The following is a 16,650-nucleotide window of genomic DNA, read 5'->3' as shown; positions in this document are numbered from 1 at the left end:
AATTCTTAATAACTCTAAAAAGGTCAGTTTCAGAGCGGTAGAAAATATCATCTGTGATATTTTGAGCTGAAATGTCACACTTATTTAACATCTTGGCATAATAGGTCCCCTTCAAAGCATTCACATGTTAGTGAATTTCTTGCAAAATGCTTCCAGAAATCTAAAATGATGCAAAACTGATGCACAGACAGATTATGAAGAGAAATCCATTCAATATGATCAGCTCTAAAGGAAGTTTGTGTGAAGCTTTTGAAACATCTTCTCTGCTGCCTCCGAAGGGCACTTAAGAGAATCATCACAGCCCAACACTGAAGGGTCTTTCCACAGTAAAGTGTTCAAATCTGGCCTCTTCAGGATGAGAGGGTTTGAAGGGTATAAGTGACGGACACTCTTCCTGCACAGGTTTGCTCCACAGATGATCCTGAAGGAATACTTTTTTTGGTCCCCTACACCCTTCATCCTTTACAAAGGTTTCAGTTTGGAGGGTAAACCCTTCAAACTGATCAGGGAATCAGCTCTTGTCAGTGACAACTTTTGCTGAAAAGTTCAGTTGGTAAAAACCTTTTAACTACCACAACCACAAGTTACGGCTAATTATTTGCTGCAAGTGGAGGATACAAAAGGAACGATTAGAAACTTTAGATTTCTTACTAATCATATATAAATACCACTTCATTAGGTAAACCTACTAGTACCGGGTTGGATGCCTTCAGAACTGCCCTAATCCTTTCTGGCAGAGATTCAACAAGCTACTGGAAATATTCCTCAGAGATTTTGCTCCATGTTGACATGATAGCATCACACAGTGCGGCAGATTTGTCGGCTGCACATCCATGATGCCAATCTCCCGTTCCACCACATCCCAAAGCTGCTCTATTGGATTGAGATCTGCTGACTGTGGAGGCCATTTGAGTACAGTGAACTCATTGTCATGTTTGAGAAACCAGTCTGAGATGATTGAGCTTTATGACATGGTGTGTTATCCTGCTGGAAGTAGCCATTAGAAGATGGAGACACTGTGCTCATAAAGGGATGGACATGGTCAGCAGCAATACTCAGGTAGGCTGTGGCGTTGATGCTCAATTGGTACTAATGGACCCAAAGAAAATCTCCCCCACACCATTACACCACCACCACCAGCCTGAATCGTTCAAACAAGGCAGGATGGATCCATGCTTTCATGTTGTTGAGGACCATTCTGACCCGATCATCTGAATGTGTCAGCAGAAATGGAGACTCATCAGAGCAGCAACGTTTCTCCAATCTTCTATTGTCCAGTTTTGGTGAGTCTGTGTGAATTGTAGCCTCAGTTTCCTGTTCTTAGCTGACAGGAGCGGCACCCGGTGTGCTCTTCTGCTGCTGTAGCCCATCCGCCTCAAGGTTGGCCGTGTTGTGTGTTCAGAGATGCTCTTCTGCAGACCTTGGTTGTAACGAGTGCTTATTTGAGTTGCCTTTCTGTCAGCTGGAACCAGTCTGGCCATTCTCCTCTGACCTCTGGCATCAACAAGGCATTTGCGCCCACAGAACTGCCGCTCACTGGATATTTCCTCTTGTTCAAACCATTCTCTGTAAACCCTAGAAATAATTGTGCATGAAGTGCAGTTTCTGAAACACTCAGACCAGCTCGTCTGGCAGCAACAACCATGTTGTTCAAAGTCACTTAAATCCCCTTTCTTCCCCATCCTGATGCACAGTTTGAACTGCAGCAGATCGTCTTGACCATGTCTACATGCCCAAATGCATTAAGTTGTTTCCATGTGTTTGGCTTTAATAATATTTTTTAGATCTAAAAATTGACAGTTCAGTTTAAGGCACTGCAGACAAACTCTGAAATAGCCAATAACACATTAAAATACATCTTTCCAAAACATATCCAGTAGCCAGAAGCTCCATGTTCATTTGTATTCAATGAAATATTGCATCTCTTTAATGCCCCTGATTAATCTTGTTATTGCTCCTGGTTAAGGCCCATTAATTCCAATTTTGCATTCATAAAGGAAACTAATATTTTCCTAGAAACGCGGATGTGCAACTCATATGCCCAAACAGCTTTCATCCTTTCTTTTTTTGCATTCTTTTTAATTTTGTCCTCCACTAAATCTATAAAGTGAAGGAAGAAGAAATCTGGCACAAACCCCTCAATAGCGTGTTCTTGTTGAGCCTGCATTGTGAGGACCGAATGTCCCCTTATATTTCTGACATTGTGTGTCTGGCCAGCGGTTAAATGTAAATGTAAAAATGCTAAACGGTTTCTCTCAGGCTTAGGTTGAGCTTCACTGGCCAGAAAACATCATTAGGTCAGTGTAAAAATAACAGAAGTCTATGCAGGTCCCCACATACAGCGCTCAACACAAATCTAATGCTCAAACCTAATACTGTTAAGCTTAAGAACATATGAATTTAAATGGAGATTTGTGAGGGGTGTACTTTTATATGTTAAGCGCTGCATATAGCTGTACAGATGTATGTGTGTGTGTGTGTGTGTGTGTGTGTGTGTGAGAGAGTTTCCCAACAGAAGGATATTGATTATATTCCTGTCCTCTAGGGCACAAACGCACCGGCGTATCCTGAGAAGAATGACACCACTTATTCCCCACACACATCCCTCGTTTTTCTGCCCCTTGAGAGAAGCCATCAGTCATTACTGTCAGCAGTGAAGTTCCACCATCATCATCATCATCATCATCATCATCATGGTTTCATTCATTTCCGCCCCCCGGCGTCCTGAAACAGAGACCGGACGACTGATGAGTGGCTGAGATCAACAGGTGATCATAATCCCTTACCATTCACCCACATGAAGATGCTAGAATCCCCATGTAGTGCTCTGTAAAGCGTATCTGTTAGTGAACTGTTTCCGTATTTTGTGATTGGAAAGTGTTTATTTATGGTTGTGAATTGGATTATGAGATGTTGATCTCTACTCTGTTCACTTTTGATGTTAAAAATTCAACTGTAGAGTTTAACAAAGGGACTTTTAAGCGGCATTTACACTGCAGATCTTGATGGTCAAATCCGATTTTGTGACTGTATCAAGCGGCAACCATCCGCTCTCCCTCAGGAAGCCAATACGGAAGTAACTAAAACTGCAATTCATCCGAAATTCCGCTAGTCCTGGCCGTTTCTGGCTCCAAAACAGAGCAAATTTCAATTGAGCCCACTGTTAGAATGGCCAACTTTACAGCAGAAAAAAAGGTGTTTACAGCCTGGTACAAAAAAAGATTTAGGTTAATACAGCTAATATTACCCTTCATGACAACTGTGAGGGGGTGAATTTTTTTATAACTCATCCGTTTCCTTTATATTAAGTTTGCATAATTAAGGGCGTGGCCAATTGAGTGACAGCTAGGTCTCGCTGGTCGCCGTCACCTCAGCTGAAACCAGCAGGTTAGCCACTGAACTCGGCATATTCATCGTATTTCTGTGTTGTTTTATGTGGCTTTACACAGTCAACTGCCTTTTGGACTTGTTTCCTACAATTATTAGATGGCATGGCATGCTGAGGGCACTTAAATGTGCTCACAAACCATTCATGTGGCCTCCGTTTCCCATGTGAGTAAAGTTATATACTTATATACCATCTCTATATTTGTTTTATTTAAGAGCATTTATGGTTTATATTTATATTTAGAGCTGTAATGCACTTCAGAATCTGTCAGATTGATTAGCTGTAGGCTCTAGATCAGTCATCTGAAGTGTTGTCATACAGTGTTATGCTGGATTTCATCAATAGTCTTACAGTAACTAACACAGACTATATCTGAAGTGTTTGGAAGTAATTTGCGTTTTCCTCCTGTTGAAAAACGTCATGAGAGCAATGTTTAGTGTCTCTGTGTATTACAGCAGTGTTTTTATAAGTCTAAACACTTTATTGATATAGTAAACAACCAAGCACAAGTGGTCTGAACACAAACGAGTCGCAGGTGATAAAGTATTAAGCGTTTCTCCCAAAGTAAAGTGTGTCTGAACCAGGTCCAAGCAAACTGTCAGCAGGTGTCTGCAGCTCCGCCCACTCTCCGCCTCTTTGCCCTTGTTTGGTATCCCGCCGTGGGTGTGATGACGCGCAAACAAAATGGTGACGGTTGTCACCTACTTGTGGCTTCTTTTGCGCTCTTTAGAAACCTATGGGTGACGTCACGGATACTACCTCCATATATTTTACAGTCTATGGACTGTATCCGATTGTTTTTTTTGATGACCTGCTTACATCATCATTTAAAGGTGACTCGAATCTGATCGCCTGCATTTACACAGCACACTGCAAAGGCGCAATGACCAGGAAAAAAAGAGTGGGCGCTGACTAACAGCTGATAATTAAAGAGTGCTCTTTCTCTATGTATGTAATCTGTTCGCAGCTTTTGACAAGCTGTTTTACTATAGTTTATGACAGAAAGCCTCTCATTTGTCTATCTTCTTTTGATTTTTTTTAAACCTTTAGGCATCTTAATAATTTACATGGCGTGATTTATGCACATGATGTATGCACTAGTTTTATATTAGATACGTGGCGGACATTGCACTCTCTCGCTCTCGTTAACATGCTTAAAAACCTGCGCTATAATGCAATATAAAAGCTGTTTAAGTCCTCGTGTAGGAGATTTAAGGTGCTGCTGAAGTCTGTTCTGAAATGAAATGTCATTCGCTGTGGTTTTTAATGATATGCGACTCGCATTGACAGGTGAAAATCCGATCTACATGCTTTCACTGCAGACACGAGGACACAGATCCGATTCATATCGGATAAATTTGTTATTAAATTATGGGCAAGTGCACATGGGGCTTCTTCAAGGCGGAAAAATGCCGATTTTTATATCTATTTATTATCTATTTAGGCTAAGTGCAAATAGCGCACCTCATTGGAATAACCTAGTTGAGTGATTCCCACCCATCACTGTTTGATTGACAGAGACAACATAAGAGCGCAAAAGTCAGCAGTGTGAGTGGCGTAGCTCGTAAAGAGCATGTTATGACGCGATTGATCATGAACCCGGTTTGAATCCAGCGTCTGATAAACACGTTCTTCTTTTTTACCCCACTACACAGGCCTGGATTGGCTAATCGGGAGGACCGGGAGAATTCCCGGTGGGCCGGTCTGTTTTTTTGGGCGAGGGCCGGTGTCCCTAGTTCCAGAATCTGTTGCTCTCAGCAGTCACACTTTTTAAAAATAATTTATTTATTTACTTGACCACAGCCTTCTTATTCATTATTTTACCACACCTCTGCTCTTTTTATCCATTTTCTCGTATCCCCGTGAGCAAGATGCAGCCTGCAGGTGAATGATGATGATATAACTAGATAAGACACCATTCATTGTACAGCTGTTGTGGTACAGTGGTTAGCATGTTAGGTTATGATGTCGCCAACCTGGGTTTGGTCCTCGCCTGAGTAACTTTTTTTTTTTTTCATTTTTATTGTTAAGACATATAATACTGTAAGGGTTGTTGAACATTTGAAGATCTAAAGCAGCTGTTTTCTCAAAAGAAGACGTGATAGTGTAATTAGAAACTGAATTGGAAATGACCTTATTTTAATATAGTCAGTGGTGAACTGAGGTGGGCCGTTCTAAGGCTTGAAACTCCAGGGCTGAAAAAGAGTCCCACTCCGGCCCTGCCAATACATATAGGATTTTGCCTACTCTTCATCATGAGGAAGACAAGTAGGAATTATTATTAAGTGTGTGTATTATGGAGGACTCAGATTCATAGAACTGGATTGGAGAGGTGTTAAATCCAAATCATATGCCTTATAAGTTTACGTTTTAGAAGTTATACATTAAAATACCCTTTAATAAACATTTTTAGTACTGCTTCAGTGAACTTAGACACATAAAACATCGGGCAATACATTACAGATTCATTTTATTTAAAAAATATTAAATTAATCTTATTTTTTTATTCAACTTCGGAATTCTTAATCCAGGCCCACCAACAGACATTACAGCACTGCAAACTATTAAAAATGCTCATAAAATTCACTTTTTTACAACTTTTCTAGGTTAAAAGTTAAAAGGAGGAAATATTAAGATCCCATAATGCAATCCAAAACAAGAATAAAAAGGAAAAAATAAAAAAAACTGCTAAATTACGGATATTATCAGTCCAAACACATACGCTGTAGGTGAATTGGATGAACTAAATTGGCCGTAGTGTATGAGTGTGTGTGTGAATGTGTGTATGGATGTTTCCCAGTACTGGGTTGCAGCTGGAAGGGCATCCGCTGTGTAAAACATATCCTGGATAAGTTGGCGGTTCATCCCGCTGTGGCGACCCCTGATGAATAAAAGGGACTAAGTCGAAGCATAGTAAATGAATGAATTTCACACCACTCTTAGACTAAAAGTTGTTTTACACATTAAATATGAATAACACCACCTTTTTTTATTATTTAATTTTTTGTGACAGCAGAGAGCAGAAGTGTAGAGTTTTTAATTGTGGTTTTGTAGAGATCTCGGTGTCAGAGGTGGACAGCAGAAAATAACCTGTCGCCACAGAAGAGCAGCCAGACGCTTCACTCCAATGATATAATTAGTGTGAGAAGCGAGTGAGGCTTCAGTCGAGTGTTTTTAAGGAGAGGAGAATGTAAAAGATTAATATTTAATACAGTAGATATCTGTGCATCAGTGAAAATGAAGAACCTGACTTTGGATTATAAGTGACAGAAGTTTGAATGAATTGAAGGTCTGTTTACACGCGTTAAAATAGTTTTCTCATTTTTATTTTCAAAACTTATAAACTAATAAATGGTTCGTCTATGCCAAATTTGAACCTAGTTTTTATTTTTTAAATATTTATTTTAGTTTTCTTCTCATTTGGTTCTTTTTCATACATTCACTGGAGACTCAAGAGGAGGTGTGCAAATAAGCAATGCTATCACTGTTAATAATCCAACCCGCTCTTTAAGATCTCAAAACTCAGGGCTTCTGGTAGTACCCAGAATAGCAAAGTCCACTAAAGGAGGCCGAGCCTTTTCATTTATGGCACCTCAACTTTGGAATTGCCAGAAACATCAAAACCAACATCCCATAATGTAATTTACAACAGTAAATAAACAGAAAACATCACTAAATAAGGAAACTGTTCATTAACAGATATGTTTGGCAGTGTACTACCTCACTAACTATTATTATTAAGTAGCTAATTAGTAGTTTATTAAGCTAAAATCTTAATAGCAAAAATTGTACAGTTTAAAAAAAGTGTGACAATGTGAACACAAAAAAATGAGAAAACAGCAGATCAGAAAGCATGATCATAGCGATCCACAACTCAATCATTATTGCAAAGGAAACAAAAGAAAAAAAATTTAAGAAAAATCATTGAAACTGTGAAGGTGATGTTTATTTTTGATATCATTTTGATATTAAGGTGCTTACTAGGTATTATCGTTGCATAAACACATCCAAAATTCATCAATCCAGACCAGAGCGAACAACTGGATGCTGAAGAGGACAACCCAGGCTCATTCTGGAAACATAGTCCCGCGGACGTTTCTGGAGATCGCGAAATACGTCCCGGGAGGTGTGTATTTGTGCAGGTTTTTGTTTCCGTGAATGCGCGAAAGGCAGTTTTGCATCTCGAATGCCTCTCGCGCACACCATTCTTGCCCGCGCTGTTCTCGCGTAAAGTCGCCTGAGGCCGCTGTCGAGTGACCATTTGTCCGACTGACTAAATGACTGAATGATTGACTGGGCAACCGGCCAATCGGCCGACCCGCCCTTCTCCTCCTTCCCTAAACCCAACCGGTTTTATCGATTGACCCGCCTGCCCCCTTGCTTCCCTAAACCTAAGCAACGATTTACAAAAGCCGTCCCGAAAAAGAAAAGCCCTCGTCTGATTTTGACCGCGTTTTCGGATTTCACCACTTTTAACCGCTCTTCCCTGGACTCGAACCCGGTCATCGCCATCGTCGCGGTCAGCTCTCCTCCGGGTCTCTACACCGCCGACGTACACGACGAGCTAATCGGACAAACTGGTTGCGGTGGGAAAGCCCTCCACACTGAGGTGAGCCGTCAGCCGGCGCTTTCGCTTAAAAAAAATTTCGCTTAAAAAAAATTTTGCTTAAAAAAAAATGAAATGCAGCCATACGTACCTCCGGCTACATAAATCACGTGTTCCAGAAACGTCCGCGGGACTACGTTTTCAGAATGAGCTTGGGTTGGAAGATGAGGTGTGCTAAATAAACAAGGCTATCACTGTTAACAATCCAACCCGCTCTTTAAGATCTTAAAACTCAAGGCTTCTGGTAGTACCCTGAATAGCAAAGTCCACTAAAGGAGGTCGGGCCTTCTCATATATGGCTCCAAAACTTTGAAATAGCCTTCCTGATAATGTCTGAGGCTCAGACACACTCTCTCAGTTCAAAAGAAGGTTAAAGACCTATCTTTATAGTAAAACATACACACAATACATCACATAACTATAGCATGCGCGAGTGTGCTCCATGCAAGAACAAATAAAGAAAAAGGTGTGCAAATAAACAACGCTATCAGCGGGTTCAGTTCCCTCTTAATGAGTTTCCCCATTGTGATGCACCACACAAACTTGAACACGTCCAGCAAACGTGTTTCTCCTCAGAGGCGGGAGTCTGAAGCCATGTAAACAACACCCTTGGACCGCGCTTGCGGTTTTGACAGCGCTGATCCTGCCACCGCTGCTGTGTGTGTCTATGAACAGGCCACTATAGTGGCATCTGAGGTGAAAACACAGTCTCACCGTGAAAACACACAATCCGTTCTGTCACACCAGCAGAGCGAGTGCTGCTTCTGTCTGCTCTCAACCTGTCAGCCGGGTTTTTATGGGTATAAACACACACACACACACTCTCTCTCAGACACCGAACCGATCAACTAACCACGCTAGCTCTAATTTTAACCCAAGGCATTAGATGTGGAGTGAGTCAGAGCTGAGTGGGACGTGCTACAGTCACAGAGTCAACAGCAGGAGATGCCTGCAAATATCACCACATTATTCTCTCATTGATTTCATATGAAAACTAGTCCTGTGTGCATTCGCTTGCGGGATTACTGTAGATGTGTGAACAAAATGCTGTTTACTCACTGATTCATTCCAGTTGTTTGGTGTTGTTTTTATCATCATAATCATGCTGTGTTGAGAAATAATAACAATACGCTTGTTGTGTCTGTGTTTTCGCTTGCGGAAATGACTCTCAAAACACTCAAACGCCTGTAAACAAACACAGAAAATGAGAAAGCAGCAGATCAGAAAGCATGATCATCGCGATACACAGCACTCAATCAGTATTGCAGAAGAATCTAAATGAGATAATGGTTGAATAATCATTAAAACTGTAAAGGCGATGTTTTTTGATGTCATTTCAACAACAAGGTGCCCGCTGTGTGTTATGATTGCATAAACACACACAAAATTGATCGATGCAGACTAGAGCAAACAACTGGAGACTGAATAAGAGGTGTGCAAATAAACAATGCTATCATTGTGAACAATCCAACCCGTTTTTTTAACATCTCAAAACTTCTGTTAGTCCCCTGAATGGCAAAGTCCACTAAAGGAGGTCGAGCATCTTCATGTATGGCTCCTAAACTCAAAATTAGCGAGAAACATCAAAACCAACATCCCATAATTTAATACACTACCATAATTAAACAGGAAACATTTGTGAATCACTAAATATGTAAACTGTTCATTTACAGATATATTTTTTGCAGTGTACTACCTCAATAACTATTATTATTAAGCAGCTAATTAGTATTCTATTGAGCTAAAAGTCTTAGTTAATAGCAAAAAATGTACCTTTAGATAAAATCCGACAAGATAAGGCAAGAAAACATTGGAAAACAGCAAATTAGAAAGCATGATCATAGAAATACCGACCATTACTGCACAAGAAACTAAATAAGATAATGATTGAAAAGTCATCGAAACTGTGAAGGCGATGTTTTTTTTTTTTGTTTTTTTTTTAAATATAATTTTAACATAAAGGTGCCCACTAGGTATTATTGATGCATAAACACCCAAAAACCCATCAATTCTGACCTGAGAGAACAACTGGAGACTATAGAAGAGGTGTGCTAATTAACAAGGCTATCATTGTTAACAATTCAACCTGCTCTTTAACATCTTAAAACTCAGGGCTTCTGGTAGTACCCTGAATAGCAAAGTCCACTAAAGAAGGTCAGGCCTTCTCATATATTTGATGTTTAAACTCCGGAATAGCAAAAAAAAAACCCCATCAAAACCAACATCCCATAAAGTAATTCATAACCATAAATAAACTGTGAATCACTTAATACAGAAACTGTTCAATATCAGCAGATATTTTTTTACAGTGTACTACCTCACTAACTATTATTAAGCCAGTAATTAGTACTCTATTGAGCTAAAAGTCTTAGTTAATGGATTGTTAATTGCAGAAATTGTACCTTTAAATTAAATGTGACAAAATAGGGCAAGAAAAATGAGAAAACAGCAGATCAGAAAGCATGATGATAATGATACACAACTCAATCATTGCACAGAAAACTAAACGATTTAATGATTAAAAACCATTGGAACTGTGAAGATGATGTTTTTAGATGTCAATTTAACATCAAGGTGCCCGCTAGGTATTATCGTTGCAAAAACACATCCAAAATTCATCAATCCAGACCAGAGCAAACAACTGGAGACTGAAGAAGAGGTGTGCAAATAAACAATGCTGTCATTGTTAACAATTCAATATGGTTGTATAGAAAAGTCCACTAAAGGAGGTCGAGCCTTCTCATATATGCTGCCTAAACTCTGGAATAGCCAAAAAACTTTAAAACCAACATCCCATAATTTAATTCACAAGCATAAATAAACTGAAATAAATTGGTGAATCACAAGGTAACTGTTCATTACCAGATATGTTTTGCAGTGCACTACCTCACTAACTTTAATTAAGCAGCTAATTAGTACTTTATTGAGCTAAAAGTCTTAGCTAATGATTTGTTAATAGAGAGAATTGTACCTCTAAATAAAGTGTTACAAGATAACATTTCAAAAATCATTGAAACTGTGAAGGCGATGTTTTTAGATGTCAATTTAACATCAAGGTATTATCGTTGCATAAAAAAAATTTATCAATCAAGATTTAGAGCGAACAACTGGATACTGAAGAAGAGGTGTGCAAACAAACAAAGCTATCATTAACAATTCAACCCGCTCTTTAAAATCTTAAAACTCAGGGCTTCTGGTAGTAACCTCAAGGGCAAAGTCCACTAAAGGAGGTCAGGAATTCTTATATATGGCTTCTAAAATCTGGAATAGCCAACAATCATCAAACCCAAAATCCCATAATGTAATCGACAACAATAAATAAACGAAGAACATTTGTGAATCACTAAATATGCAAACTGTTCATTAACAGATTTGTTTGCAGTGTACTACCTCACTAACTATTAATATTAAGCAGCTAATTAGTAGTTTATTGAGATAAAAGTCTTAGCAAATGATTTTTTTATACAAAAAAATGTCAAGATAGGGCAAGAAAAAATGAGAAAACAGCAGATCAGAAAGCATGATATGGATATGTTTGCACAATCTCTGCCATTGAAACCAAGTAAACAGATGAGCTCACTGAAATTACACTGATAATACAGCTTATTTAAGGCTATAGATCTACCTCTGTGGGACTATATCGTTAGAAAAACTGTAATTTGATGAAACATATTCTTAGAAAATATTATTATGAATAATCGTGGCTGCATTGCAACACCCTAACAACATGCAAAGCACACGATCAATACCATGTCATCATCAGTTTTGCATTTACAGACCGCATTTTGGTGGGAAAATGTCCAAAAATGCCTTCTTTTTTTATTTTCGGTGGCGTTTGTCTCTGGCTTTAGGTGGCTGATCTTTTGAGCTGCTGCTGTGAATTCTGAATCGCTCTGTCCAGCCATGCGGACAAACACTCGACACAAACAGCCATTAAAATTCACTGTATTCTCAGCCTCACTACACAAACACACACACACACACACCACACACACACACACATCTCAGATTTGGTGATCTTTATGGATTGAGATAGACGCTCTCGTGGCTTGGACTTGTACTTGCGGGAGTAATGGCATTGATTTAAATGACAAAAATAACTGCACGTTTCTATAAGTCAATCATTAATGCACAAGAAACTAAATGAGATAATGATTGAAAAAATCATTGAAACTGCGAAGGCGATAATTATATGCAATTCATGTTACTAGTATAATTCCTCTAAAATTAAATAAATCGATCATGCTTATTCTATAATGACGTTTCTCAGATTTATTTTCACATATTATTATCAAGATAAAAGCAATTCACTATAGTGTATATAGTTAATGTTACACTCTGGGCTCTATTTTAACGATCTAGGCGCAGAGTCTAAAGCGCATGGCGCAAAAGCATCAAGGGCGAGTCTGAATTTACTTTTACCATTTTAAGGATGGAAAAATACAGTCCGCACCGCCGTGCATGGTCTAACAGGGTTGAGCTTATTCTCTTTATGAGTTCTGGGTGTGTTTTGAGCATAATGTGCATTAAACCAATCAATCTCATCTCCCATTCCCTTTAAGAGTCAGTTGTGTCGCGCCATGGTGCATTTGCTATTTTACATTTCAGTTGAATTATTCGTTTTTGATAGCAGGCTATACCACCCTAACATATCTAAGCAAACACATAACAGCTTGCTTAAAATGAAGTGTTTTAGGTGTAATTATATCCCATTCTTCCTGCAAACAAGTCTTAATTTGGACAACAATACAGGGCCTTTGTTGTCGCATTTTGCGCTTCAGAAAACACCACACATACTTTATTGGAGACAGGTTGGTATTGCAGGCAGGCCAGGCCATAAAATACACCCTAAAACATCTTAGCAAACATATAACAATAAGCTTAAAATGAAGTGGTGAGGTGTTTCAGGTGTAATCCTGTCCCATTCTTTCTGCAAACAAGTCTTAAGGTGGGCTTCAGTACAGGCCAGGGTCTACGTTGTTGCATTTTGCGCTTCTGAATACACCACATGTTTTATATTTGAGACAGGTTAGGACTCCAGGCAGGTCAGGCCGTAAAATACATCTTAGCAAACACATAACAGCTTGCTTAAAATATGTGATGAAGTGTTTCAGGTGTAATTGTGTCCTATTCCTTCTTGCAAACAAGTCTTAAGATGGGCAACGGTACAAGGTTTTCATTGTCACATTTTGCTCCTCAAAAAGCACCACACATTCTCTATTGGATACAGGTCGGGATTGCAGGCAGGCCAGGCTATAAATTACACCCTAAAACACCTTAGCAAACACATAACAGCTTGCTTAAAATGAAGTGATGAAGGGTTATAGGTGTAATTTTGTCCCATTCTTCCTGCAAACAAGTCTTAAGTTGGGCAACAATACAGGGTCTTCATTGTCACATTTTGCGCTTCAAAATGCACCTTACTTTCTCTATTGAAGGCAGGTCAGGACTGCCGGCAGACCAGGCCATAAAATACACCCTAAAACACCTTAGCAAACATAACAGCTTGCTTAAAATGAAGTGATGAAGTGTTTCAGGTGTATAATCCTGTCCCATTCTTTCTGCAAACAAGTCTTAAGGTGGGCTTCAGTATAAGGTCTACGTTGTCGCATTTTGCGCTTCAAAATGCACCACACATTTACATATTTTTCGTACAATCAAAGTATTTGTACAATCAAAGAATGTGCAGTGTATCATAGCACCTGCTTCAGTCATGGTACGACAGCAAAGTTCCTCAATTTTTACGCCAGAATAAGAATATGGTTCCTAGCCATATCTGCCTAGAGGATAGCAACTTTTTATTTGTCTTAGTACACGATGCAACTACAGAATAGCCAAGCATTAAATAGAAAAATGTAATTATTTTTGGTATTTTTTCAAATGAGATGCTAACGGTCTAATCTGATTCAATGAACTATGCTAAGCTAAGCTAAAAGTGCTCCAGCCAGACCTCGAGATGGGCTGAATGTATAAATAAATGGAAAAAACTCAGCTGTTCAACTCCAGGAATCTTTTATGTGACTATTTCTCAAAAAAAAAAAAAAAAAAAAAAAAAAAAAAGTAGAGTGTTCAGCTGTATTATAACTGCTTTCAACATCCTCAAAGTGCTTTTTCACAGCTAAATAGAACCATAATCCGTTTTAGTACACGATGTAACTGCAGAATAGTCAAGCATTAAATAGGAAAATGGTTTAAATTCTTTTTGGTATTTTTCGAATGAGATGCTAACGGTCTAATCTGATTCAATGAACTATGCTAAGCTAAGCTAAAAGTGCTCCAGCCAGACCTCGAGATGGGCTGAATGTATAAATAAATGGAAAAAACTCAGCTGTTCAACTCCAGGAAACTTTTATGTGACTATTTCTCAAAAAAGTAGTGTTCAGCTGTATTATAACTGCTTTCAACATCCTCATAGTGCTTTCACAGCTAAATAATCCGTCTTAGTACACGAAGTAACTACAGAATAGTCAAGCATTAAATAGGAAAATGATTTAAATTCTCTATGGTATTTTTCGAATGAGATGCTAACGGTCTAATCTGATTCAATGAACTATGCTAAGCTAAGCTAAAAGTGCTCCAGCCAGACCTCGAGATGGGCTGAATGTAAAAATAAATGGAAAAAACTGAGGTGTTCAACTCCAGGAATCTTTTATGTGACTATTTCTCAAAAAAGTAGTGTTCAGCTGTATTATAACTGCTTTCAACATCCTCAAAGTGCTTTCACAGCTAAATAATCCGTCTTAGTACACGAGGTAACTACAGAATAGTCAAGCATTAAATAGGAAAATGGTTTAAATTCTTTTTGGTATTTTTTGAATGAGATGCTAACGGTCTAATCTGATTTAATGAACTATGCTAAGCTAAAAGTGCTCCAGCCAGACCTGAAGATCAGCTGAATGTATTACAAAAAATGCTAAAACTCAACCGTTTCAACTCCCGGAAACTTTTATGTGACTGTTTATGAAATAGTCTAGTGTTCATCTGGATCAGAACCGCTTTCAACAGCCTCAAGGTGCTTTTTCACAGCCAAACAGAACTCGAGTTATGGTTGAAGTCGCTCACTAACAATATATCTGTGCACTCACAGCCCCCTCACACACACACACACAAAGTAATCTCTCAGCGCTGTGTGTGAGCGCGCATATGCTCCGTCTCTCCATCAGGATAAAGCAATGCACTGGGATTTAGTGTCCGGCACATGTCGATAGACTCGCAGCCCCTGCAAGTGTCTAGACCTGCTGATTCTGCTAATGAAATCTGTCATCTGCGAGTCCTCATCTCTCTCCTATCTATTCCTGCGCGGGTCTGTTTGTTTAGTCTGTCTGTGGGATTTTCGACTGTTTATGTAATGTTGAATTGGGGGTGATTTCCAGACGTTCCTGCGTGATCTCCTCTCCCGAGTCAGATGATAAGACTGTCGTGTGTCTCTATGTGTCGCATGTAAACACAATAAATCTGATATTCTCACGGTAATCAGCATGAATCTGAGACAGACATGAAGAGAAGGATGAAGACGTCTCGGGAAAGCCTGGTGAATGAAGAGCTTGATAGATGACGTGTAAAAAAGCTAGGATTTAAAGGGGAGCTGTAAGGCAAAAATCACTTTTATAAGGGGTTTAAACACAATTGTGAGGCAGCAGTGTGCGAATATAAGCAGCTTCTAATGGTTAAAATTAATTAATTCTGTTATTTATAATCAGACTTGTTATGAGAAACACTTTGATTGACATTCTCCCTTTGTATGTGTCATAAGAGGGGGAGAGCTCCGCCCACTAGTGACCATCTCTCCCTCATTAGCATAAACAGCCCTAAGTGAGAAGCAGCTGTCCGTCATCAGAGTTTCCACACTATATCTGCGTAAAAAAACGTGCTGGATAAGTTGGCGGTTCATTCCGCTGTGACGACCCCTGATTATTAAAGGGACTAAGCCGACAAGAAAATGAATGAATGTATAAATTTTAGGATGTACAATGGTCTATATCCATAGACCAGAAATGTCCAAACTAGGGTCAAAGCTGGCCGTTGGTAACCTTTCATTTGGCCCACCATCCCATAAAAGAAGAGAGTGAGACTGATGGGGAAGTTTTGGGGGAAAGCCTTTAACAGAGATTGTCGCTTTAAATTTAACATTTGTTTATTTCTTTGTTTGATTTATTGCTGATCTACAAAAATAAATAAATATTTATATTTAAATATAAGCAGCTAGCTCTCTGCAACTCTCACATGCTCGCCCACTGAAGCTAAGCAGGGCTGCACCAGGTCAGTACCTGGATGGGAGACCACATGGGAAAGCTAGGTTGCTGTTGGAAGTGGCGTTATAGAGGCCGGCAGGGGGCGCCCAACCTGTGGTCTGTGTGGGTCCTAATGCCCCAGTATAGTGACGGGGACGCTATACTGCTCAATGAGCGCCGTCTTTCGGATGAGATGTTAAACTGAGGTCCCGACTCTCTGTGGTCATTATAAATCCCAGAATGTCCTTCGAAAAGAGTAGGGGTTTAACCCCAGAATACTGACCAAATCTGCCCACTGGCCTCTGTCAATCATGGCCTCCCAACCATCCCCATATTCAATTGGCTTCATCACTGTCTCCTCTCCACCAATCAGCTGGTGTGTGGTGTGCGGTCTGGCGCAAAATGGCTGCCGTCGCGTCATCCAG

General features: G+C 39.5%; 1 long non-coding RNA gene across 2 annotated transcripts in view; it reads left to right on the top strand.

The window, feature by feature from the left end:
• LOC141377665 (uncharacterized) overlaps window positions 1-16,650 on the top strand; it is a 35,161-nt gene that overhangs the window by 3,736 nt on the left and 14,775 nt on the right. Inside the window, exons 2-3 of one of the 2 annotated variants that reach the window (XR_015507170.1) lie at window positions 2,546-5,250; window positions 5,296-6,040. This is a non-coding gene — a long non-coding RNA (uncharacterized LOC141377665). Of the gene's footprint in view, window positions 1-2,545; window positions 5,251-5,295; window positions 6,041-16,650 lie in introns of those variants that run through there. The other variant, XR_015507171.1, reaches the window with a different exon arrangement.

The sequence above is a fragment of the Danio rerio genome, chromosome 14 (assembly GCF_052040795.2).
Source record: "Danio rerio strain M-AB ecotype USA chromosome 14, GRCz13ab, whole genome shotgun sequence".
Classification (NCBI taxonomy): Eukaryota; Metazoa; Chordata; class Actinopteri; order Cypriniformes; family Danionidae; genus Danio; species Danio rerio.
This window is presented reverse-complemented; position numbering and strand designations above follow the sequence as displayed.